Here is a 27,961-nt window from a genome sequence, read left to right on the forward strand (position 1 = left end):
ATGCGAGTGTCTAGGCTGTAGGACCTGTCAGCCAGGCAGGGGTGGGAGGTGCTCTGGACCAGCTCCCTATGAGCAGGTCCCCGGCCTGCTGGGGTCCAGCCTCTGCTTCCTGCTTCTGGCAGATACCTGCCTCCCCTTCTTCCCTCGTCCTGAGATGTAGGGCCAGAGGATGGACAAGATCACTTCCAGGGCCAGGATTATACAGGTCTCAGTAGGCCCACAGTTAGACATGAACTGCTGGAGTTAATGAAAATGTCACAGAACTAGAAGAATGAGAGAACAGGTCTTCTTAGATCAGAAGTGAAGACTCACTCTTGACTGATGATGACTTCTGGACCCTCTCACTTCCATCTGTTTTTATTTTGGGTTTTTTTTTTTTTTTTTTTTGAGGGGGAAGCCTAAAAGTCGTTTAAATTGGGAGGTTTTCCCTTTGCTGGTCTAGAAATTTCTTCCTGAAAGAGCCGACACTTCCCTCCCAGCTCTTCACTGGTGAGAGAAGGAAAAACAAGACTTGTTTTCCAAATGGCTGAGTTTGATTGGTTTGTGGCAAGTGAGGACTTGAGAATTCCGGATTACTTTCTGGAACAATCTGTGTAGCTGGGAAGTCGAGGGCTGCGTGGGGCCTGCTGGATGCCAGGCAGGTGGGCAAGGGCCCCTGACTAAAGAAGTCGGAAAATAATCTGGCACCCGCTGCCAGCACCTCTGCCACCCCATCCTCACACTCACAATTGGAGAACAAGATGAATCCAATGAATTTCAAGTTGTGATTTGGACAGCCTAGGGATGAGGAGGTAGGGCTTGCGATGACTCTAGGGAAACACACTGGAATTCAAAAGGTTTTTTTTTAGATTGCCAAGAAATCTTCATCTTTGTCACTTTGAAATTTTCTGGTATTGCTTGGTTTGGTTTAGTTGCAAAGTCGTGTCCGACGCTTGCGACCTCATGGATTGTGTAGCCTGCCAGGCTCCTCTTTCCATGGGATTCTCCAGGCAAGAATACTTAGAAACTCTAAAACATCCTGTTCCAAACTGAGACAAGAAGGTTTTAAAAACTATCACTCTATCTTTAGACTATGGGGACAGTAGTGGGGCCTGTGTATTTTTCTATTGGTAGCGAATTTGATTCTGCTGTAGTAAGATGTAGTCTCTTTCCCCAGTATTTTAGTTGGTTTATAGCCTTAACAATTATCATTTCATACCATAGTTTAAGATCTGCTGGGATAAGAATCTTCTGTGTGCTCTCAGAATCCTCTGATTGTTTTGCCCATTTATTTTTCTACAGAATTTAAGAATCATTCTTACCAAATTCTGTAATGACCTTGGTGATGCCTTGACTGGATTTTGAGTCAATCTATAAATCAAGTTGGGAAATAGCATTGTTAAGCCTTCAGCCAGAAGTTTGGTCTCTTCTTCGTTTGAGTTTCTATTTCTTACATTAAGGATTTGTGTTTTCTTTATATAATTCTAATATATCCTTTGTGGAGTTTGATATATGAATATGTATCAAGTATTTCCCAAGTGTTTGATAATGTTTGTTGCTATTGTGAGCAGAATCTGCTTTATCATTATATTCAGGCTGTTGATTATTGTTTATAGAAATGGTATTGATTTTTGTGCATCTTTCTCTTGTTTTGCTCCCTTTAGAATTGGTTGGTTTATGAGGCATCCGGGAGCTGCTCCAGCAAACGCTGAAAGGTGGCTGTGGGAAGGTTTGTAGAAGAGAATCCCGTAGGTAGGAGAGAGTCCTGCTAAGTCACTGGTTGCCAGATGCCAATGCACAGTGAAGTGAGAGAAATCGAGATGATGTCGTGGGGTTTCCGTCAGGTTAAGCGTATTCCTGGAAGGGGCTGTCCTTGAGATGGAGGCTGCAGAAGCTTCCTACCTTTCGGTATTTCACTGTCATTTCTTTTTGGATGACAATTGATAGCAACCTGAGGCTTTTTGTTGGAAGATATTAGAGGACTTTTTAGAAGTTTATTTAAAATTTGGTTTTTATTTAGTTTTTTAAATGACAGCATATTAAAAAAAAAATTGGCAGCCTAGGTTGGCATTCCATATTAATTTGAACATTTTAGCGTTTTCTGAAATGTCAAAATCAGGAACTTCCAACTCATGTCCTTTTGGACTTCACAGTTCTGTGTTATTTGGTAATTCTGGGTTTTCTTTTTTAAATTTAAAAATAAGTTTTGGTTTAACCTTTTGTCTTCTTCTAGTTAGTCTTGTCATGTAGTTAGATTCATGTTTTTATTTCTTCCTTCCTCTTTTCCTGTTTTCTTCACCCTTCCTCTGTGTGCTGCCATGTTCCTGAGGCGATGTGAGAGACAGGAGTCATTGCTCCTTTTCTAGAGGAGATGGGTGCAGTGGGACATCCTCACTGCGCTTCTTTGTTTAAAGGGATTTTCTCAATGTCTTTTCTCTGAAGCTACTTAGGTGGGTTTTAAAAGGAAACAGGGACTTCCCTGGTGGTCTAGTGGTTAAGACTCTGAGGTTCCAGTGCATCCCTGTTCAGAGGATTAAGAGCCCACATGCCGTGTGGCATGACCAAAAGTGTACAAAAATAATAATAAAATAAAAGGAAATAAGATGGTATCCTGTGAGAGGAACTCAACAGAAAGGCTAGGATGAGAGACAAGAAGCCGGATTGGGAACAGCTGGGGCTGGAGGTACATCTTGCCTCCTGCTTCATAGCTAACTAGTAGCACTACCTGTTCCATCTTCTGCCTCCACAGTTGCAAAATAAGGTCCTTCAAGGGTCTAAAGAAACCTACCTTCCAGAGTTGTGAAGGTGATCAAATGAGGAAAGGAATTAGCAAGCAAACTGGTATTGAGCTGCTGAAATGATAGCTTAATTGATGGTAGCTCAGTTGGTGGTGGTAAAAGGCAAGAAGCCAGGAAGGCGATGGTGCTCCTCCCAGAGAGGCAGGAAGAACTTAACGTAAAGTTGGGGCAGCCAGTCAAGTTGGGTCTTGTGTCTTAGTGGCCTCTTATGTACCGTATCTTTATCTATTCATCTCTTGAAGGAAACTTAGATTGCTTCCATGTCTTGGCTATTGGAAATAGTGGAACATGTATCTTTCTGAATTGGACTTTTTGTCTTTTCCTGATGTATGGCCAGGAGTGGGATTGCTGGGTCATATGGTAACCCTGTTTTCAGTGTTTTGAGGACACTCCATACTGTTATCCATAGTGGCTGCACCAATGCACATTGCCACCAACAGGGTCGTAGGAGGGTTCCCTTTTCTCCACATCCTCTCCAGCATATGTTATTTGTAGACTCTTTGGTGTGAGATGATACTTCATTGTAGTTTTGTTTTGCATTTTCCTAATAATTAGTGATGTTGTGTATCTTTTCATGTTCCTCGAGAGGTGAAATCTTAGCTCCTTGGCAGTACAGGTGGGGAAACTTGAGGCTCAGAGGTGGGACCTGCTAGGAATGGCAAAGCCATCTCTTAGATGAGAACTTTTGTGATTCAGGGTTAGTGCCTGTTCATTCCAACAAGTGAGGCATCTTCACTGACATGCGGACCGTGAGCTGAGGGCTCGGATGTCAGCCCCATGATATCAGCTCTGCTTTTTGTGAGCATCCAAATGGACAGTTCCCGGCTTCGCATTCTTTTCTTGATCACTTTAGAACTGACATTCTGCCAGCTTCTTGTTAAAGAAAGAGCAGAGCAGGAACTGACCAGAAGTGGTTTGGAAGCTAGAAATAGAACTGTACCTGCCCTTAGTAATCAAGCCTGGCAGAGTCCACCCAGCAACCAGGAAAGGCCTGGGCAAGGTTAGAGTGAAGACAATTTGGTGGCACTTATTTCTGCCGGTTGTTCAAAAATTCACCCAACTCCAAAAGCACCTGTTAACTACTTAAAGCTTGTCCCCCAAATATGGAAGTTAGGCACAAGAAAGACAAGTCAGTTTTCTCAAGATGTCTGCTCCATGAAACCTGTGACATAGCAGCAGCTCCTCCCTGGCATTACTGTGAAAAATTTAATGTTTAATTACGTGTAGAATATGTAAACTAGTACATTACATAAGAAGTTTAAAATACTAACTAGAGCTAAAGGCCAAAGTCTGCCTTAATAACCCTCAACTTGTGACCATCTCCATAACCCACCTCTCGAATGCCCCTGAGGTTACCAGCTTCACCTACTGGCCAGTTTCCACAGCAAAATTGCTTTAAAAAAAACAATAGAAGTAATATCTATGCCACTTTGTGGCTTTTCACTTGGCCCTGTATCTTGGAGACCCTTGGCTGGGTCACAGAAGCTGCCTGGCTCTTAGATTGTCAGTCATCATCTCTGTCTGAATAGAAGATGCTGATAGTTCCCCCCCACCCCCACCCCATGCACTTGGTCCCTGTTAGAAGACCATCACCCCTGTCCTTTCACCTGCTTCTGTGTATGTGTTCACAGGGGCTTCTCTAGGGTTGATCTCAGGCAATGCGACTGCTGAGGTGGATCTAACTGTCTACCTGGGTCACAGGTAGACACAGGGCCTTGGCTCAGCCGCCCTTCAATACAAGGCCACCAGTTTGATCCCCAGCAGCACATGTGACTCCACTCTCCACACCACCCTGTTCTTCTGGCTTGGATAGCCCAGACCTCCCCAGGGTGGGCGTGAGGGGTTGGGGCTGGGTCTGGGGGGTCGTGACCTAGACTTCATTATTCTTATCTCTAATGGGTCAAGAAAAAAACACTGAACTTCAGTGAAGTTTATTTCAGAATCTGCCACAAAGACAAAGGGTGGAAAAACCTCAATAAGAGATCTGAGAAGAGAGAGGCCGTGTATGCTGGGGTCAGGGCCACTTTTAGTTCTTCTTGAAGGTAACTGAGCTCCTGTAAAATAGCACTGTTCACACCGCTACTACGGGGCAGCTGATCGTTTTGAACCCAAGCAGTAGACCTCTTTTCCTAATCCTGGATCTGGACAGTTTAAGTTCAGAATGGCTGCAATTTAAACAATGTTCTTCGGCCTTTTGAATCTCTGTCCTCCCCCTGCTCCTACCCAGCCACTCATTGCAGGCATAGACAAGTTCGTCATGGTGCACAACTAGGGTGACTGTGTCATTGTCATCCAAATGGGACATACTTGAGTGTGGAAGGCAGTGCTAATGAGGAGAAAGGTGCTGAGATGACAGGTAAACCCTGGCTTTCCCTTAATAATAGTATTAATAATGTGGCATTAAAATACATAAATAAAGGAGGTAATACAATTAATAATTTAATTATTTTAAACGATATTTAAAAGAAGTCATTCCCATCTCAAAGTATTTTTCAAATAGGCTTCTGTGGGATGAGAGAGGGTCTGCGGTTGAGAGCACTTGTGGAGTTGGGAGAACTACCTGCATGAAGAGTAATGTGCTTGTCTGTTTCTTTCTGAAGTCACTATGGAAACTTGGGGCAAAGAGCAAACTCAGGAGAGAAAAATGGGAGCTTTCCAAGAGGTTCCTTGGGGCGCTCCTGACCAAGAGCTGAGCCCTGTTGTTGAGGGCTTCCTTCAGCAGCAGCTTTGGTGGGCTGGCAGAGCTGTGGAGATGCTCCAAAGCACAGGACATGGAGCCGAGGAGGCTCAGTCCAGCCAGGTGGCTGCCTATTGTGTGGAATGGCCACTTCTAAGCAGATAACATAGTCAGAATGTTCTGAGCTCAGTAGCAGCTTAGAAATTAGAAAAGCTTTTGCAGTCTCTTAGAAGTGTTGAGATCATTTGTGCTCAAACTTGTTGCTCCTGTAGCTTCATGATTTTGCCATATTGCCACACTCTAGCCATGGAATGGTTTTCTTTAGGTTCACTTGCTTTCTTTACGTAAATGAATTTGGTTTTAAAGGACAGTTATACCACCATCACTTAGCTCCTGGCGGCGTGTTTCTTAAATACATATACAGTATGCCAAGATCAATGCATAGCTCTTAAAACAGATAGCGGTGGTCCTCATCTCTGGAAATCGGCCCAGACACCGCCTACATCCAGTCCAGCACCCTCCTCTCCCTGATAGATACTCGTGTGGAACCCAGAGGGGTTGTGAAGACAGCTGGTCTTCCTGTATCCCTCACCATCAAAGGGGACAGGTTAGATTTGGCCCCAGAACCAGGAAAGGCCTCTCCTGGTGGACACGTGGTGAGAAGAGTTCTCCCATGCTGCAGTGCCCTGTGGAGTCTCACCAGGACCCAGTGGCTGGGGCGGGTCTGTTTTCAGTGACACTTGCCTTCTCATAATACATCGACAGACGCAGTTGTCTTGCTCTGCTTTTACCATGACATTTCTGCCACTTCACATACTTCAGTTCCATTTGCAGACGCAGCCAAGAACGAGGCTTAATGAGGGGCTTCACCCCATGCATGCCCTTGGCCTCAGCGAGATGCCTCACAAGCAGCGCCCCCAGGCCCAGGAGGGCTGCGGCTGCCCTTCTCACTCAAGGGTTTGGTGGGGGAGGGGTCTTCCGTCGCACTTTCTGTTTTTGACTGACTGCCAGAAAATGCCAGGAAAGAGAGCCTGTGCCTGAAAGGCCGTATTCAGACATAGTGAAGTTCAAAAGCGAGTGGTCTATGCATGATGAAGGCAAAGTGCTGTTCACGAGCAGCATATGGTCAACCCAGATCAACTCATGTGACGTCTTCACTGCCTCCATGAAAAGGTGGGCAGGGGAGCAGGGGGTCCAGTTGATCAGGTTACCGCCTGTGCTTTCTTGGGTCAGCTGCAGGGTTAGAAGGCTCATCGTGGTATTTTTAAACACTGAATTTAAAAGGTATGCACCAGTGGAATGGGACATCTGACACCAATCCGAGGCCTGCGAGGAGGGGACTTGATGTTCTGTCACCTGCCAGGACCCACTCCCTTCTCTGCCAGAGAGTACCAGCGCACACTAGGCCCTCAGCAAACTTCTGTTGAATACTTTTTTGACGTGTATATTTTTAAACTTGTTATGGAAGTTTCCAAGTGCCCCGAGGCAGAGAGGGGCCAGGGCCCCAGCACGTCTGCATGGCCATCAGCCCCACTGCCCTGCTTCCCTTGGTTGCCTCTACCTTTTCTCTGGGTGGACTTTAAAGGATCTCAATTCCAGAAATCATCTCATTTCACCCCTACACTTTTTGAGTTCTTTTAGGGGCTGTTGAGGCCACCCTCTTCCTCCATTCCCCAGGGGTGAGCATGTCGGGTCATGAACCTGCTTTCCCTTCTTCCCCACAAGATGTGTAACCACAGCACAGACCGAGGGGGCCTGGCCCGAGGAGCAGACCTCACTCCTGCGAGCCCGAGTCTCCCAAAGCCACCACCCGACATCTGAGTTCCCTCTTAAAGGCCCCAGTTGCTCACTGGAAATGTCCTCAGTTTCCCCAGCGAAGTGGACACATTTCCAGTGAGCAGGCAGGTTGCAGCTGTGATCTTTCCAAAAGAATGCACAGATGGAGCCGTCAGGGTCCAAATCAGCGTGATGTCAGTTGTCACCATCCGTGTGGAAAGATTTTGCCCCCGCCAGCTGCCGGGCCCCTTGTGCTCTATTAATCCCAGGGCTGTGGGGCCCGTCGGGGTCGGCAGCCAGGCAGGGGGACAGCTGTGGTGGATGCCGCGCCACGCTCCGTGCATGTGCTCTGTATCCTGGGCACACAGATGCCGCAGAGGCCCCCAGCCCGCGCCTGTCTTCTCCTTGTAGGGTCAGGAATGGGCTGGGCTGACAATACCCTTGACACAGGAGCCAAGTTAAGAGCTGAGAGATGGGGTGGAGGGCTTGGCCGCCGCATTCCAGGTCAGCTGACATGTTTATTGGAAGCGGTGGCATGTGCCGGCCAGTGAGGCCCTGTATTCCAACAGCTGGGGGCACTAGGCTTTTATGTGCCAAGGCCGCACAGATATTTTTAATGTCCCAGGACACACGGAAGCCCAGTCGTGGCAGGGTAGAGGGGCAGGGGGGTTTGGAGGCCGCCGCCTCGCTATGGCCAGATATGGTCAGGAGAGTGGGGCGGGATTAGGTCTGGGAAGCAGCCCAGCATGTGAAGAGGTAGCGGGAAGGTCATGTGAGTGAGCTAAAGGCCCTGGCAAGGGGGGTGGGGCAGGTGAGGACTCTGAGCAGGTGCTGGGGACAGGGGACCCACCCACAAGGGACAGGTCTAGAGGTGGGAGGTCAGCAGGACCCAACCCCCAGCGCAGAGGGGAGTGGGAATACAGCTTTGGTTTAGGCCCTGGTTTTGGCTGTAGAACAGACCTGAGCACCTGCCTCAGCACCCCACCAGTGCCCCCTGGGCAACTGTTCCTCTGCCTAGGACCTTTCTCCCTTCCCGCACAGACTCCTAAGTGCCACCGCTGTTACTAACAGCAGGAATTCATCTGTGGATGCCCGCCACCCCAGAGGGGAGCTCGACGCTGCCCTGAGGCCTGAACCCACCCAGGATGTATTTCATCTGCACAGATTTTTTTTAAAGTCTGCCTTCTGTTAGCCGTGAACGTTTCAATCATAGGAGATTTTCCCAAAAGCTTTGGAGATTTGACTTTTCTGGGCCTAGGGAGCCTTTGGTTGTCTGGGGCCCGCAGTCCGCAGGCCCTGAAGCTGAGGGGCGGCCGCCCCCTGTCGGTGAGCCACAGACCCGCCACCACCTGGCCCCGTCAGTCAAGGCTGAGCAGGCCTGGCCTCTGTAGGCATCTGCACTTGCCTCCTGCAGTAAAGTGGAGCTATTATTATCTCAGGAGGAATGAGGGCCGTCAGAATTAGCCTCTGAGTGGCTGCCCAGGGCCTCCTTGACTTTGTCTTGACATTGGGCTGAGAGACCTGGGCTCATGGACCTGCCTGGAGTGGCCTGGCCTGGCGAGGAGGCAGTGGAGGAAGGGGGCAATGAGCCCTCCCTGGGCCTTCACCGAGCCCATGGGCCCAGCGAGGTAGCCTGGTTTTCTCTAGCGGCCGCTTAGCAGTCTGAACAGACTCCACAGGGTCAGGGTAGTGACCACGGCTACACCATCTGTGCAGCTCTGGGCCTCTCAGCTGTGGTTAGGAAGACACCAAGGAGGCTGGGGCAAGGCTGAAGCCTGGGTGTGGTTCAAGGCACAGGGGAGGGAGAGGAGGAGGGCACTGCACTGGGGGTCTCTTAGGGCCTTCGGGGCCTTGGGTGTGGGCCTCGAGTAATTCCTATTCCTGTGCAGAATTTCCTCCTGGTCCTCTGTGGTTCCGACTTCACTATTGCTTGTCCAGGCCCCTGGGAAGAGCCACGGCAGCTGTGACTACTGCTAGGCCTTCAGGGACACCTTCCTGGGGGATTGGGAGGTCCTCTTTCCTTGAGGAGCTTGGCCTAGAGAAGCTCTCCTCCTGCCTTGTTTGTTCCTCTCTGTTTGATGAGTCTTTTCCCTGGTGGCTCAGCGGGTATAAGAATCTGCCTGCAATGCAGGAGACACGGGTTCAATCCCTGAGTAGGGAAGATTCCCTGGAGGAGGAAATGGCTACCCACTCCAGTATTCTTACCTGAAAAATCCCACGGACAGAGGAGCCTGGTGGGCTCCAGTCCACGGGCGTCACAGAGTCGGACACAAGGGAGCACACACAACAAGCGGTGCCTGCTCTCCCAGGAGAATATTCATTCGTTCAATCTTCACAGTAATCTGAGAGGGAAGCTGAGGCACAGAGAGGTCAAACAACTTGCCTGAGGCCACACAGCTGGAAAGTGGGGGCGCCCAGATTTGAACTCAGGTGGTGGGTCAGGCTGGAGCTGGGGTGGCTTCCAGAGGCCAGTGTCTGGGAGGCTTTCCCTCTGAGACCTTCTGTGGACTGTGTAGTAGAGGGTCTCTGCTGCTTCTGGGCCCTTCCTCAGCTCCCGGGGCTCAGTCTGTCCTGAGCTGGTTCCTTGGGGCCTGGAGCCCACGTGGTGGGGAGGGTGCCCTGCTGGCCTTACGGATACCAGCAGTGCCTCCCCTCCTCTGGCCCCCTTTGAGGAGGCCGCTCATCCTCATCTTCCGGACAGGGTGATACAAGTTTTCCCGGGTTTTGTGACCAGTGAGGAGAGTGATCCTAGAGAGAGTTCAGTACGAGAGCCACTTCCCTAGTCCCGATGGGAACAGCAGGTACCTGGGGGTTAGCTGCGGTGGGGGGAGGGGGGCAGCAGGTGGGTGCCTGGTGCAGTGTGTCTGCTATGATGGGGGCTCCTGGACACCCCCATGATCTCAATGGAGCCCCGCCCATAGTACTGCTCTCTGGGTGATTGACCTTGCTGGGACTAGAGCCTTGGCACAAAGTGCTCCAGGCCCCCACCAACAGGTGGTGCCCCTTTCTTAGGAGACTCTCCAGGGTAGGTTCCTGTGCCCACCCACCCTCTCCCACCCTGGACACTTTTTGGACCTGCTCTGGACCTGGTAGCCCTGTGGTCTCAGGTAGGTGACATGACCCATGTGGGTTTCCTTGTCTGCATGATGGTTGGGTGGCGCATCACGGGTTCCACCAGCTTTTTCCCTCCCATTGTGAAGGAGGCCACGCCATACAGCTCCCCACCCCACCCCTGCTCTATAGCATCAGCAGGGCCTCGCAACTCTGACTCCTTCCTCTGGCCAAGTAGAAGGGCTAAGGCCAGCAGGAGTTAACTTCACACAGGTGATCTGTCTGAGATCATGTTGGAGGCCTGGGAGAGCTCCACTCAGCCCATTTCATTACAGCCTGCTCGCTTTCACCTGAGAAGGGGCCGTTCTCAAAATCATGGCTACTTCTCTAAATCAGCAGACAATAGCCTGAAGAACACCCGTTAACGTCCGCTGCACTGAGGGCTGTTTTGGCTAATGGAAGGAGGACACCAAGTTGAAGATCCATCTGGGTGTGACCTTGGGGGTTGTGGGCATGTTGTGGTGTGTGAGGGGGTTGCTTATCCTGTTAACCCTTTGCCCCCTTTTGTCTCTCCCCCAAGCCTTTCTGCTTTCAGTGTCCTTGGAGCCATCAGCAGCTGTGTCCCCCACAAAGCCCTGACACTACTCTGTGTGGTACTACTGAGCCTCCTTAATGTCCCTCCTGGCTGTGAAATCTTAGTGCTTCAGCCTCTTCTTGATGGGTATCTCATCTTGCCCTTGAAGGAGAGCTTTGCTCAGAAAATAGAGTCCTGGGAGGTAAGGTGTTGTCTTCGCCCTCCAATAGAACCCACCTATACTTAAGGGTCTCCATGTTGCAGGGTCTGCAGATATCAGTTAGACTGGGGTCCTGTCTGGGCCAGCAACAGGCCTCTTAGAAATACCTCATCACAACTGACCTTAGGTTCATCACTGGGCTTCTCTAAGAGGCCTGATTAATTCATGGTGCCCCCCTCCCCCCAACCCATAGCCACCCGAGACACGAGGATTTACTGTACCAGTTTATTGCCAAGCTGTATTGGTTGATAAGCAGGAAACTCCAGACCATCTGTTTAAAAATAAAAAGTTAACAGCAGCACAGCCCTAGAGCTAACACTTTGTACTGCTGCATAGTAAATGAGCCCACTGGATGCAGTGACCTCAGCTGAGGGCCACAGGCTTGTCCTCCATCCCTCTCACCCGGGGCACCAGGTTTGTGGAAGGCAGAGCACCACCACACCACCCCCCTCCCCCAACAGCCAGCATCACTCGTCCTAGCTGCTCCCAGGCCCCTCGTCCAGGTCTGGCTGCATTTGAGGGTTTCTAACTCTTCTTTAGACCTCAGAGACTGTTCCCAGCAGGATGTCCATCCCATCAGCTGAGAGTCCTTGTGGTCAGTCTCATGGACCTGTCGTGGAGGCCAGCCTACAGGGCAGGACACAGGAGCACAGGCCGAAGAGGGCTTCTTGTGACCGCTAAGGACAAGCCTTTTGCTTGGCACCTCGGTGAGCTGCCAGCCCCGTTTTGATTTGCAGCTTTTGTTGGATTTGGGGCAGCGTCTCTGTCCATCACCATGGCACTGGATGGTTGGGTGGGGGTTGGGCATGGTCATGGCCCCCTCTCTGGGTCCCCCTGTGCAGGACGACATTGTTAGCACCACCCGTCATTCAGACCAAGGCAGTGACAGAACCTTCCCAGAAAAGCCTTTGGAAGTAAAATGTCGAGGCCACGGCAGAGCCACGGTCAAGTTCTTCTGCTTCCCATGGTGCCCTGAGCCTGCTGCCAAGCCCACGTTCAAAGGCTGTTTCTTCAAAGTTAATGGTGCCGCCTTTGAGCTGGGAGGGGAAGCGGGCAGTTGGGAGGCCCGTTTCCATGTGCATGTTTGAAGGGGCAGTAGGGGTTCTTTGGTTTATGATGGTGTGAGAACTTGGGCTGGGGAGAGGGGTCCATGTCCACCTGGGCGCTATCTGGCCCCATGTGGGCGGGGCTGGGAAGGGGCATCAGGCACCGCCTTGTGGAAAGTGACCATGAAGGACCCTTCCGGAGGGCCCCCCCCAATCCTGTTGTGCTTGGTTCAGAGGGTTGGGCGGAGGCTTTCCTGAAGGGTCTGAGAGAGCAGCACCCACAGGCTGTGTACTCAGGAGCTAGGACGTGGGGGGTTGGATGAGGGGAAGGCCAGCCTGGCCTGGCCGCGTGTCTGCCAGCTCCCCTGATGGAGGCCCGACCCAGTCAACCACCCTGTGGTGGCCAGTGAGCATCAAGATGAAAACCCAGGAGCGCAGGCTCCCGACCCCAGCCTTGACCTTGAGCACCTGCAGCTCATCAGCCCTCATATTCTTGAGCCTGCAGCTGTTGGCCAGTCTGCACCTCCCTTTGTGCCCTCTTTGGGGTCTTTCTCCCTCACCCCAGCTGGACGCCTGGCCTGGCCAGCCCTCCCCACCCTTGGGAAGCCTCTCTGACCATCAGCCCTCCTAGGACATCACATCCCTTTCGTCTGATCTCTCTGCTGAAGTCTATTTGCTGCCCACGGCTTCTAGTTCTTCTGGATGAGCACCCAGGGGATGGCCAGAGCTGCTGTGCCAACTGAATGGTCCTCCAGCTTCTTTCTCCACACGTGGCACTCAGTAGGTGCCCAATAAACCTGTTTAGAACGAGTAGATGGGTCTCTTTGTCTTTGTTCGTTGTGCATGGAGCGCAGCTCCACACATGGGAGCCCTGCAAGCCCGTGTGCACACACATCCTGGTCTGCCCTCCCGCAGGCGCTCCTAACGCATGGAGCCTAACACTACATCCCAGAGCACACTTAGAGCAGAGTAGGCATTGACGGGATGGGTGGATGAGGGGATGGGTGGGCAGACAAATGGATGCACAGACACAGACTCAGACACTTGAGGATGTGCAAAAGGCAGCAAAGTTGAAAAGTGCAGAGTGGCCTCCTGACAGTTGATGGGATGCTCTGGGCAGGGGCGGGAGGTGTGGGGGTGAGCGGTGGCCCAGGATGTAGTGATCTGAGCAGAGGCAGGAGGAGGACACCCTGTTCCCAGTATAGCAGATTAATTCCTCTGAGAAACTGACCGCTCCCCCCCTGCCAATCACAATAGCAGTTGGAGTTGATGGACAATTCCTGGGACCTGGTGCCCATTCACAAACCTTGCTGGGTGCGGCCTGGCTCCACAGGCTGGGAAGGGGAGCTGAGGGGGAACTGCAGGAACAGTGCCACGCCTCCAGTCACCTCATGTTGGGGGTTTGCCTGGGAGATGGCTGTCCCTCTTCTGCTCCAGCAGTTAATACCAACCAGGCTCAGGTGCCCTCACAGCAGGGTACCAGGCAGAAAGGCCCTTGGGTGGACAGGACAGGGAGGCCAGGGGTTCTGGGGAAGGTCAAGAGTAAGACTGATGATAAGCCTCATTAGAAACTGATAAATTCTGCTGAAAAGTGAAGCAACCTAAGAGAAACAAGAAAACAAGGTATGCAGAAACAAAATGAAAAGACAACCTACAGACCAAGACAAAATATTTGCAAATGAGGCAACTGACAAGAGCTTAAATTCCAAATATACAGCTCAGGCAACTCAATATCATAAGAAAAAACAACCCAATCAAAAACTGGGCAAAAGCCCTAAATCAACATTTCTTCCAAATGTCTGTGTGGAACACTTACTCCATACAGATGGTCAACAGGCCCATGAAAAGATGTTCCACATTGCTAATTACTGGAGAATGCAAATCACAACTACAATGAAGTAACACCTCCCACGCGTCAAAATGGCCACCATTGAACAGTCTACAAACAATGCTGGAGCGTGTGGAGAAAGGGGGAATGTTCTCCTGTTGGTGGGAATGTAAACTGGTGCAGCCACTATGGAGAACAGAATGGAAGTTCCTTAGAAAACCAGAAATAGAGCTACCACATGACCCTCAAATCCTACACGTGAGCATATGTCTAGAGAAAAACACGATCCAAAAGGATACATGCACCCCAATGTTTGTAGCAGCACTACTTAGAATAGCCAAGACATGGGAGTATCCTAAATGACCACTAACAGATGAATAGATAAGGAAGACATGGTAACGTGTACAGTGGAGTATTAGCCACAAAAAGGAATGAAATAATACCATTTACAGCAACATGGATGGACCTAGAGATGATCATATTAAGTGAGGTCAGGAAAAGACAAATGTTATCACTTACATGTGGTATCTAAAAAGAAATGATACAAATGGACTTATTTATAAACCAGAAACAGACTCAAAGATGTAGAAAAAAAATTTTTGGTTACCAAAGGGGATGGGTAGGGGAAGGGACAAAAGGAGGTTGGGATTAATATATACATTAGTGGTAAAGAATCCACCTGCAATGCAGGAGCTGTAGGTTCGATCACTGGGTCGAGAAGGTCTCCAGGAGGAAGGCATGGCTACCCACTCCAGTATTCTTGCCTGGAGAATCCCAGCGACAGGAGCCTGGGGTCGCAAAGAGTTGGACAGGACTGAAGTGACTTAGCATGCATGCATGTATAAAATAGATAATCAACGAGGACCTGTATAGCACAGGGAACTCTGTTCAAAACTATGAAATAACCCATATGGGAAAAGAATCTGAAAAAGAAAGGATATATGTATAACTGAATCACTTTGCTGTACCCTTGAAACTAAAACAATGTTGTAAATCAACTATACTACCATATGATATAAAATGTTTTTTAAAAAGCAAAAAAAATGCACTCCAATGTTCACAGCAGCATCATTTACAATAACTAAGACACAGAAGCAACCTAAATGTCCACTGACAGATGAACGGATCAAGAAGATGTGGTACGTGTATATAATGGAATATCTTTGAATCATAAAGATGAAATAATGGCATCTGCAGCAGCATAGATGGAGCTAGAGATTGTCATATTAACTGAAGACAGACAACTATCACATGATCTCATATGTGAGATGTAAACAAGAAGACAAAATTACAGAACGGAAACAAACCCCCAGACATAGAAAACCATAGAAAACAAACTTAGGGTTACCAAAGGGGATAGCGGGACAAGGGGCAGGGGATAATAGGAGTTTGGAATTAACATATACACACTAGTATGTAAAAATAGGTAAACAGCAAGGACTCTAGAGCACAGGAGACTATGCTCAGTATCTTGTAATAACCTATAAGGGGAAAGAACCTGAAAAGTGTATAATTTACAATGCAGTGCTAGTTTCAAGTGTACAGCAAAGGAATTCATATACACGTGAATTAACAAATTTAAAAAGTTTTTTAAAATATCACACACAAAAAACCCAATCAAAAAAATGGGCAGGAGACTTAAATAGTTCTTCCAAATATGGTCTATATAGACCACATTGTCCATACACATAACCAAGAGACACATGAAAAGATGCTCCAGTTTGCTAATTATTGGAGAAATGCAAATCAAAACTACAATGAGGTATCACTTCACACTGATTAGAATGGCCATCATCAAAAAGCCTACAAACAATAAATGCTGGAGAGTGTAGAGAAAAGGGGACCCTCCTACACCGTTGGTGGGAATCTAAACTGATGCAGCCGCTATGGAGGACAGTATGGAGGTTCCTTAAAAAACTAAACGAAGAGCTACCAAGGGAAAGGCTACCCACTCCAGTATTCTTGCCTGGAGAATTCCATGGAGAGAGGAGCCTCCAAAGAGTCAGACACGACTGAGCAACTAACACACACATGCATATGACCCTGCAGTCCCCTACCTGAGCGTATATCCAGAGAAAAACATCCAAAAGGATACATGCACCCCAATGTTTGTAACAGGACTACTTACAATAGCCAAGGCATGGGCGTATCCTAAATGACCACTAACAGATGAGCAGATAAGGAAGTGGGTACATGTGTACAGTGGAGTGTTAGCCACAAAAAGGAATGAAATAATACCATTTACAGCAACATGGATAGACCTAGAGATGATCATACTAACTGAAGCCAGAAAAAGACAAATGTTGTCACTTACGTGTGGTATCTAAAAAGAAATGATACAATGGACTTATTTACAAACCAGAAACAGACTCAAAGACGTAGAAAAAAAATTTTTGGTTACCAAGGGGGATGGGTAGGGGAAGGGACAAAAGGAGGTTGGGATTAATATATACACTAGAGGGATTGGGTGCAGGAGGAGAAGGGGACAACAGAGGATGAGATGGCTGGATGGCATCACCGACTCCATGGTCGTGAGTTTGAGTGAACTCCAGGAGTTGGTGATGGACAGGGAGGCCTGGCGTGCTGCAATTCATGGGGTCGCAAAGAGTCGGACACGACTGAGTGTCTGAACTGAACTGAACTGAACTGAACTGAAGACTCCACCTGCAGTGCAGGAGCTGTAGGTTTGATCACTGAGTTGAGAAGGTCTCCTGAAGGAAGCGCCTACAGTCCATGGGGTCGCAAAGAGTTGGACATGACTGAAGTGACTTAGCACACAAGCATGTATAAAATAGATAATCAACGAGGACCTACTATATAGCACAGGGAATTCTACTCAAAACTGGTGACTCAGAGAGTAAAGAATCTTCCTGCAATGCAGGAGACCTGGGTTCAGTCCCTTGGTTGGGTAGATTCCCTGGAGAAGGTAATGGCTACCCACTCCAGTGTTCTTGCCTGGAGAATCCCATGGACAGAGGAGCTTGGTGGGCTAGACAGTCCACGGGGTCACAGAAGTCAGACATGACTGAAGTAACTTAGCATGCAGGTGTATATAAAGCAGATAATCAACAAGGACCTATTGTATAGCACAGGGAGCTCTGCTCTGAAATAGCCTATATGGGAAAAGAATCTGAAAAAGATTGGATACATGTATAACTGAATCACTTTGCTGTACACCTGAGACTAAGACAACATTGCAAATCAACTATGTTGTTGTGGTTTAGTTGCTAAGTCACGTCCAACTCTTCTGCAACCCCAGGAACTGTAGCCTTTCAGGCTCCTCTCTCCATGGGCTTTCCCAGGCAAGAATAGTGGAGTGGGTTACCATTTCCTGCTCCAAAATAAACTATGAAAGTGTTAGTCACTCAGTCATGTCTGACTCTCTGCGACCCCATGGACTGTAGCCTGCCAGGCTCCTCTGTCCATGGGATTCTCCAGGCAAGCATACTGAGTGGGTTGCCGTGCCCTCCTCCAGAGGATCTTTCTGATCCAGGGATCGAACCTGGGTCTCCTGTATTGTAGGCGGATTCTTTAGCATCTAAGCCACCAGGGAATTCCAAAATAAACTATACTACAATATAAACTTTTTTAAGTTAAAAAAAAACCCCATGCACTCCAATGTTCATAGCAGCATAGTTTACAATAGCTAAGATGTGGTGGCAACCTAAATGTCCATTGACAGAAGAATGGATATAGAAGATATGTTACATATATATATATATATATATATATATATATATATATATATATATAATGGAACACTTTTAAGCCATAAAATATGAAATAATGTCACTTGCAGTAACATGGATGGACCTAGAGATGATCATTTTAAGTGAAAAAAGTCAGACAACTATCATATGATATCATACATGGAATCTGAAAAAATGATTGAAATTATTTACAGAGCAGAAATAGACTCACAGACATAGAAAAGAAAACAAACTGACAGTTACCAAAGGGGATAGCGGGGGGTAAACAGGAGTTTAGAATTAACATGGGGGTTAATTCTGGGGGTGGGAGGTAAACAGGAGTTTAGAATTAACATGTACACACTTTTGTTGTTCAGCCGCTCAGTCATGTCCCACTCTTTCAAACCCATGGACGGCAGCATGCCAGGCTTCTCTGTCCTTCACCATCACCCGAAGCTCGCTTGAACTTATGTCCATTGAGTCAGTGATGCCATCCAACCATCTCATCCTCTGTCATCCCCTTTTCCTCCTGCCTTCAATCTTTCCCAGCATCAGAATCTTCCAGTGATTTGGCTCATTGCCTCAGGTAGCCAAAGTATTGGAGCTTCAGTTTCAGCGTCAATCCTTTCAATGAATATTCAAGGTTGATTTCCTTTAGGATTGACTGGTTTGATCTTCTTTCTGGCCAAGGAACTCTCAAGAGTCTTCTCTGGGACCACAATTCAAAAGCATCAGTTCTTTGGCGGTCAGCCTTCTTTATGGTCCAACTCTCACATCCATACATGATCACTGGAAAAACCATAGCTTTGACTACACACAGTTCAGTTCAGTTCAGTCGTTCAGGCATGTACAACTCTTTGCGATCCCATGAATCGCAGCACGCCAGGCCTCCCTGTCCATCACCAACTCCCGGAGTTCACTCAAACTCGTGCATCCAGTTGGTGATGCCATCCAGCCATCTCATCCTCTGTCGTCCCCTTCTCCTCCTGCCCCCAATCCCTCCTAGCATCAGAGTCTTTTCCAATAAGTCAACTCTTTGCATCAGGTAGCCAAAGTATTGGAGTTTCAGCCTCAACATCAGTCCTTCCAATGAACACCCAGGACTGATCTCCTTTAGAATGGACTGGTTGGATCTCCTTGCAGTCCAAGGGACCTTCAAGAGTCTTCTCCAACACCACAGTTCAAAAGCATCAAGTCTTCGACACTCAGCTTTCTTCACAGTCCAACTCTCACATCCATACATGACCACTGGAAAAACCAGTGGTTTTTGACTAGACGGACCTTTGTTGGCAAAGTAATATCTCTGCTTTTTAATATGCTACGTAGGTCGGTCATAACTTTCCTTTCAAGGAGTAAACGTCTTTTAATTTCATGGCTGCAATCACCATCTGTAGTGATTTTGGAGCCCAGAAAAATAAAGTCTGACAGTTTCCACTGTTTCCCCGTCTATTTCCTATGACTACACACACTACTATATAAAAATAGGTAAACAGCAAGAACCCACTGTGGATACACACACTACTATATAAAAATAGGTAAACAGCAAGAACCCACTGTGGACCACAGGGAACTATATTCAATATCTTGTAATAACCTATAAGGGAAAAGAGCGTAAAAAATGTATATGTATAATTGATTTACAACGTAGTGCTACTTTCAAGTATATAGCAAGTGATTTATATATATATATGAATTTAAAAAATTTTTAAGTTTTTTAAAATATAAAAACAAGCCAATGAAAAAAATGGGCAGAAGGCCTAAATTGACATTTCTTCCAAATATAGTCTGTATGGACCACATAGTCCATACATATCATCAACAGGCACATGAAAAGATGCTCCACATTGTTCATTATTAGAGAAATGCAAATCAAAACTACAATGAGGTATCACCTCACACTGGTCCAAAAGGCCATCATCAAAAAGTCTATGAACAATAAATGCTGGAGAGTGTGGAGAAAAGAGAAGCCTCTACACTGCTGGTAGGAATGTAAATTGGTGTAGTCGCTCTGGAAAACCGTATGGAGTTTGCTTAAGAAACTAAAAATGGGGCTATCGTATAATCCAGCATTCCCACTCATGGGTATATATCCAAAAGGAGAAAACACTAGTTTGAATAGATACATGCACCCCACTGTTCACAGCAGCATTGTTTACAACAGCCAAGAAAAGGAAGCAACCTAAGTGTCCGTCACCAGATGAATGGACAAGGAAGATGTGGTATATATACATATATATGTGTGTACGTAGGTAATGGAGTATTAGTCATAAAACTGAATGAATTCTTGCCACTAGCTGCAAAATGGACGGACCTAATGAAGTTAGAGAAAGATAAATATTATGTTCACACATATGTGGAATCTAAAAAAGTCATATAATCAACTTATTTACAAATCAGCAACAGACCTACAGACATAGAAAATGAATTTATGGGTGAAAAGGGGGAGAGAGATAAATTATGAGTTTAGGATTAACAGCTACACACCACTATATATAAAACAGATAGCTCTCAGCCTTAGCGTCATCTTCTGAGAAACCTCCACGCCAAGAGGGTGAAGTGGAGGAAGAAGAGGATGTGCAGGCTGAAGCGCAAAAGAAGAAAGATTAGACAGAGGTCCAAGTAAGCTGATACACCCATGGAAGTCACAGAAGCAGAAACAAGGGAAGTCGGAGGTGAGGGACACGGTACAAACTGTTGGTCTGCATGCCTACTATCTAGAACCTGTCTCAGTGGGTCTGGAACATTTATGGCCATTCTGATCACCTCAACCACCTCTGAGAGATCCACCTGGCTTTACCCTGGACCTGTGACAGTTTCATTCTTGACTAGTTCTCTTCTCAGTTGTGGTTGAATGTATATATACTATATATATATATATATATATAATAAATCATCTCTCTTTGCAGTCTTAGTTAAAGAAAAAATAGATAAACAATAAGGGTTTACTGTATAGCAGAGGGAACTATGTTCAATATCTTGTATTAACCTATAATGGAAAAGAATCTGAAAAAGAATATATATGTATAATTAATTTACAATGTGGTGTTATTTTCAAGTGTACAGCAAAGTGATTCCTGTATCTATGTGAATAAAAATTTTTTTAATGTTTTAGAAAATATCATAAAGACAGCCCAATCAAAAAATGGGCAGAAGACCTAAATAGACATTTCTCCAAAGAAGACATGCAGATGGCCAATAGGCACATGAAAAGATGCTCAGCATCACTACTTATTAAAGGCATGGAAGTCAAAACTACAGTGAAGGGACTTCCCTAGTGGTCTAGCAATTTAGACCCAGTGCTCCACTGCAGAGGGCCCAGGTTTGACCTGGGTCAGGGAACTAGGTCCTGCGTGCTGCAACTAAGACCCGGCGCAAATAAATAAATGAACTAAACAAAGCTACAATGAGGTATCACTGCACACTGGTCAGAATGCCCATTATTAAGAAGTACAAATAAAAAATGCTGGAGAGGGTTTGGAGAAAAAAGAACCCTTCTACACTATTGGTGGGAATGTAAACTGGTACAGCCATTGTGGAAAATGGTATGGACGTTCTTTAAGAAACTAAAAATAGAGCTACCCTATGATCCTGCAATCCCACTCCTGGGCATATATCCGGAGAAAAACTAGCAGTATTATTTACAATAGCCAAGACATGGGAGTAACCGAAATGTCCACTAACAGATGAATAGATAGGGAAGATGTGGTACATGCACACAGTGGAGTATTAGTCATAAAAAGGAATGAAATAATGCCATTTACAGCAACATGGATGGACCCAGAGATGGCCATTCTAAGTGAAGTCAGAGGAAGACAAATGTTATCACTCACATCGGAATCTAAAAAGAAATGATACAAATGGACTTATTTACAAACCAGAAAAAGACTCACAGACTTAGAGAAGAAATTTATGGCTACCAAAGGGGATAGCTTTTTTTTGGAGGGGGGGACAAATAAGGAGGTTGGGATTAGCATATTTGTTGTTGTTTAGTTGCTAAGTCACGTCAGACTCCTTTGCAACCCCATGCACTGTATTCGCAGGCAGATTCTTCACCACGGAGCCACCAGGGAACCCCTAGGATTAATATACATACACTATGATTTATAAATAGATAATCAAGAGGGACCTACTGTATAGCCCAGGGAACTCTATTCAATACTCTGAAATAACCTATGGGGGAAAAGACTGAAAAAAATGGATATATGTGTACGTGTAACTGAATCACTTTGCTGTACAAGTTTGTATGTGCTCAGCCGTGCCGTCAACTCTTAGCAACCCCACGGACTGTAGCCCGCCAGGCTCCTCTGTCCCTGGGATTCTCCAGACAAGAATACTGGAGTGGGTTGCCATTTCCTTCTCCAGGGGATCTTCCCGACCCAGGGATCGAACCCACGGCTCTCGAGTCTGCTGCATTGGCAGTGAGGTTCTTTATCATGAGTGCCACCTGGGAAGCCTGTGCACCTGAAACTAAAACAGCTTTGTAAACCAATTATACTAAAATATAAAATAATTTTTTAAAAAAGGCAAAAACAAAAATGCACTTCAATGTTCATGGAAGTTAAAGTGCCATTCACTCAGTCATGTGTGACACTTTGCCACCCCCATGCACTGTAACCTGCCAGGCTCTTCTGAATATGTAATTCTCCAGGCACGAATACTGGAGTGGGTAGCCATTCCCTTTTCCAGGGGATCTTCTGGATCCAGGGATCGAACCCAGGTCTTCTGCATTACAGGCAGATTCTTTACCAATAGCAGCATAATTTACAATAGCTAAGCCATGGAAGCAACCTAAATGTCCACTGACAGATGAACGGATAAAGAAAAAGATGTGGTACACGTATACAATGGAATACTTTCGAGCCATAAAAATTGAAATAATGCCATTTTCAGTAACGTGGATGGACCTAGAGATTATTATATTAAGTGAAGAAAGTCAGAATGACAACTATTACTATCATATCATACGTGGAATCTAAAAAAATGTTGAAATGAAATTATTAACAGAACAGAAATAGACTCACAGACATAGAAAACAAACTTATGGTTACCGAGGGGGATGGGATGGGGTGGGAGATAAATAGGACTTTGAAATTAACACAGACACGCTACTATAATAAAACAGATGAAGAGCAAGGACCTTCTGTAGAACGTAGGGAACTACATTTGGTATCTTATAATAACATACAAGAGAAAATAATCTGAAAAATGTATAAGTTATTTACAATGTACTAGTTTCAAGTGTACAGCAAAGTGATTCATATATATACAAATTTAAAAAATTTTTAAGTTTAAAAAAATCATAAAAAACAAACAACCCAATCGAAAGATGGGCAGAAGACCTAAATCGACATTTCTTCCAAATGTGGTTTGTAGGACCACATAGTTCATACAGATGGTCAACAGGCACATGAAAAGATGTTCCACATTGCTAATTATTGGAGAATACAAATCACAACTACAGAGGTTATCACCTCACACTGGTCAGAAAGGGCATCATCAAAATGTCTACAAACAATAAATGCTGGAGAGTGTGGAGAAAAGGGAACTCTCCTACACTGTTGGTGGGCATGTAAACTGGTGCAGCCACTACAGAAAACAGTATGGAATTTCCTTAAGAAACTAAAAATAGAGCTACCATATGATCCAGCAGTCCCACTCCTGGGTATATACCCAAAAGAAGAAAACATGAGTTTGAAAAGATACATGCACTCCAATGTTCATCAGTTCAGTTATTCAGTCGTGTCCAGCTCTTTGCGACCCCGTGGACTGCAGCACGCCAGGCTTGCCTGTCCATCACCAACTCCAGGAGCTTACACAAACTCATGTCCATTGAGTTGGTGATGCCATCCAACCATCTCATCCTCTGTCATCCCCTACTCCTCCCGCCTTCAGTCTTTTCCAGCATCAGGGTCTTTTCCAATGACTCAGTTCTTCACACTGTTCACAACAGCCAACACATGGAAAAAACCTTGTCCATCAACAGATGAAGGGATAAAGAAGATGTGGACTATTACGCAGCCATAAAGAGAATAAATTCTTGCTAGTTGCAGCAACACAGATGGACCTAGTGAAGTAAGTTAAAGACAAATATTATGTAGCATGTATATGTGGAATCTTAAAAAAACCCAATCATTTACAAATCAGAAACAGACCTATAGACATAGAAAATGAACTTATGTGGGGAGGGGGGTTGCGCGGAATGGGAGAGGGATAAATTAGGAGTTTGGAATAAACATATACACACCACCATATATAACTAAACAATAAGGATTTACTGTATGGCACAGGGTAGTATATTCAGTGTCCTGTAACAACCTAATATAATCTGAAGTTGTAAACTTGAAGTTAATATAATAAATTAACTATAGTTGAATTTTTTTAAAATTAAAATATAAAAATAAAAAAATTATAATAGATGAGAAAATATAATGCATCATTTCTACAAATTTAAGTATTATTTCACGAGAAGAAAGAAAACAGATTATGACTTTAAATGGGGGCCCCCCAAGTGTTCCTCCCCACTTGCATCTTTGCACCCTGAGGCTTCTCCACCTTTCACAGTATGGAGACTTGGGGCTGGATCATCCTCTATGGTCATCCTGAGCATGGTGGGATGTTAAGCAGCATTCCCAACCTTCATCCCTGGGATGCCACCCTCACCAGCTGTCACAACCAAAAACGTCTCCAGACACTGCCCCATGTCCTCCTGGGGGATATTCATGCCTGGTTGGGAACTACTGGTGCACAAGCAGCTTACACGAATTTTACCTTGTCCTGCTTGGCAGAGAAAAATAATTTTTTTTAGCACATTCGCTGTTTAAACCTGATCTGGCAACTGTAAGTTCATTCTCTATGTCTGTGAGTCTCTTCTTGTTTTGTAAGTACATTCATGTGTATCATTTCTTTTAAGATTCTACATATAAGGGATGTCATACAATATTTCTCCTTCTCTGTCTGACTTACTTCACTCAGCATGACAGTCTCTAGTTCCATCTATGTTGCTGCAGACGGCATGATTTCATTCTTTTTAACGCCTGAGTAATATTCCATTGTGTGTATGTACCATATCTTCTTTATCCATTCCTGTCAATAGACATTCAGGTCGCTTCTATCCTGACCTAGACTCTAATGCCCCAGGGCAGCTGAGTGGTAAAGAAAATGCCCTTCAAACTCTCCTACATTGTCGGTGGAAATGTAAATTGGTGCAGCCACTATGAAGAAGAGTATGGAGGTTCCTTAAAAAACTAAAAATAGAGCCACCAAATGATCCTGCAATCCCATTTCTTGTCATATATCCAGATAAAAACATGATCTGAAAGGATGCATGCACCTCAGTGTTCACTGCAGCACCGTTTACAACAGCCAAGACACTGAAGCAACCTAAATGTCTATGGACAGGAATGGATAAAAATGTGGCACACACACAATGGAATATTACTCAGGCATTAAAAAGAATGAAATAATGCCGTCTGCAGCAACATGGATGGACCTAGAGACTTGTCATACTGAGTGAAGTAAGCCAGACAGAGAAGGAGAAATGTTGTATGACATCCCTTATATGTAGAATCTAAAAAGAAATGATACAAATGAATATACTTACAAGAAGAGACTCACAGACATAGAGAATGAATTTATGGTTGCCTGGGGAAAAGAATAGTTGCAGAGTCTGAGAAGGACATGTACACACTGCTGTATTTAAAATGGATAACGAACAAGGACCTACTGTACATCACAGAGAACTCTGTTCAATGTTCTTTGGCAGCCTGGACGAGAGGGGAATTTGGGTGAGAATGGGTACATGTATATGTATGGCTGAATCCCTTCACTGTCCACCTAAAACTATCACAACACTGTTAATTGGCTATACCCCAATACAAAATAAAAAGTTGAAAAAAATGCCCTTCAAGGGCCCTGATGATTGAGGATGTTTAGCTGAATGTAGAGACTGATGGATGAAGAGATGGTCCCAGAACAGTGTGTCTACAGGGGCTGGTGTGTCAACACAAGCTAGTGTACAAACAGAGGTTTCCTAGCTCTATCCAGGACTCTGAGAAGTAATGACATCCAGTAGCAACAACCATGCCCTACACTCAGGTTTTGGCTTCTAATACCATTTTCCAATAAAAGGAACCAGGCACCTTGCAAAAAAGAGCTTATTCTTGGGCTGGGACCAGGACTGCAGGACAAATGTGGAACCCAGGCTAGGACCATCTGACTAGCCAAGTAGTACTGAGTCATAACCCAGCGTATAAAACCAACATCTACAAGGCCACACGGATGTTAGTAACTCCAGAGAATTCATGCAGGTGCCCCTTCAACTCCCCAGCCCTGAAGGCTGGGCAGGACAAGGGGAGGGACTTGCTCCCAGAGTCCATTGTAGAAAGGAGAGGGAGGACTGTCATGATCCAAGCCGAGCCCCCCCATCAGTGGCAGGGCCGCATTGAGAGCCTAGAACTGAAGGGATATGATGAGAAGGCCTCCCCCAAACCCATGGCCCAAATGTCAGGGGTACCCTACAAAACACCTGCCAGCACCCTTGAAAATGGTCATCAAAAACTAGGAAAATGCGAGAAAGTGTCTCAATCATGAGGAACCTAAGGAGACGTGACAGCTGAGTGTCATGTAGGGTCCCCCAGGAGATTCTGGAGCAGAAAAGGGGCATGAGTGAAAAACTAGTGAGATCAGAATAATGGGTGGAGTTCAGTTAATAATAATGTATCAGTATTGGCTCATTTTGTGTGTGTGTGTGTGTGTGGGTGTGCTCACTCACTTCAGTTGTGTCTGACTCTGTGACCCCATGGACTGTAGTCCTTCGGGCTCCTCTGTCCATGGGATTCTCCAGGCAAGAATACTGGCGTGGGATGCTATGCCCTCCTCCAGGGGATCTTCTCAACCCAGGGATCGAACCCTCAACTCTCATGTCTCCTGCATTGGCAGGCGAGTTCTTTACCAGTAGTGGTAAAGCCCCACTTCCCACTAGTGGGCAGCCCCACTGGCTCATAGTTGTGATGAATTATTAATACCTTGGCATGTGATAATGGCAGAGCACACACAGTGGCAGTTTCTCTGTAAGTCTAAAACCTCTAAAATACAAAGTTTACTTAAAATATAGGTGTACAGGGAGCTCCCTAGTGGTCTGGTGATTAGGATTCTGCCTTTCACTGTCACAGTCCTGGGTCAGTCTCTGGTCAGGGAACTGAGATTCTGCAAACTGCACAGTGCAGCCAAATAAGATAAAATACAAGTGTACAGAAGACTATTAAATATTGAATGGATAAACAATAAGGTCCTACCATATAGTACAGGGAACTATATCCAATATCCTGGGATAAGCCATAATGGAAAAGAATATACACACACATACATTCTTTTTCATATTCTTTTCCATTATATATCTATATCTGAATAGCTTTGTTTTATGGCAGAAATTAACACAACATTGTAAATCAACTACAATAAAGAAAAAAAGAAATATAGAGAGGGATGGATAAAGAAGATGTGGTGAATATATACAATATATACTATGCTACAGCCTTTGACTATGTGGACCACAACAAACTGTGGAAAACTCTTAAAGAGATGGGAATACCAGACCACCTTACCTGCCTCCTGAGAAACCTGTATGCAGTTCCAAGAAGCAACAGTTAGAACCGGACATGGAACAACAGGCTGGTTCCAAATTGGCAAAGAAGACTTTAAGGCTGTATATTTGTCACCCTGTTTGTTTATCTTATACGCAGAGTACATCATGCAAAATGCTGGGCTGGATGAATCACAAGCTGGAATCAAGACTGCAGGGAGAAATATCAGTAACCTCAGATAGGCAGGTGATACCACCCTAATGGCAGAAAGCGAAGAGGAACTAAAGAGCCTCTTGATGAAAGTGAAAGAGGAGAGTGAAAAGAGTGAAAAAAGTTGGCTTAAAACTCAAAATTCAAAAAACCAAGACCATGGTATCTGGTCCCATCACTTCATGGCAAGTAGACGAGGAAAAAGTGGAAAGAATTTTATTTTCTTGGGCTCCAAAATCACTGTGGACAGTGACTGCAACCATGAAATTAAAAGACACTTGTTCCTCGGAAGAAAGCCATGACAAACCCAGACAGTATATTAAAAAGCAGAGACATCACTTTGCCAACAAAGGTCTGTAAAATCAAAGCTATGGTTTTTCCAAGTATCATGTATAGATGTAGATGAAGAAGGCTGAACTCCGAAGAAATGATGTTTTCAAACTATGGTGTTGGAGAAGACTCTTGAGAGTCCTTTAGACAGCAAGGAGACAAAACCACTCAGTCATGAAGGAAATCAACCCTGAATATATTC

General features: G+C 45.9%; 1 long non-coding RNA gene across 2 annotated transcripts in view; it reads left to right on the forward strand.

Annotated features, from left to right (window-relative positions):
• The window catches only part of LOC105606221 (uncharacterized), a 29,374-nt gene extending 16,440 nt beyond the window's left edge, over window positions 1–12,934 (forward strand). Inside the window, exons 2-4 of one of the 2 annotated variants that reach the window (XR_009595953.1) lie at window positions 1–10,031; window positions 10,243–10,337; window positions 10,862–12,934. The exon at window positions 1–10,031 is cut by the window's left edge and continues 14,513 nt beyond it. This is a non-coding gene — a long non-coding RNA (uncharacterized LOC105606221). The other variant, XR_009595952.1, reaches the window with a different exon arrangement.
• The last annotated feature ends 15,027 nt before the right edge of the window (window positions 12,935–27,961 follow it).

The sequence above is a fragment of the Ovis aries genome, chromosome 13 (genome assembly GCF_016772045.2).
Source record: "Ovis aries strain OAR_USU_Benz2616 breed Rambouillet chromosome 13, ARS-UI_Ramb_v3.0, whole genome shotgun sequence".
NCBI classification, from domain to species: Eukaryota; Metazoa; Chordata; class Mammalia; order Artiodactyla; family Bovidae; genus Ovis; species Ovis aries.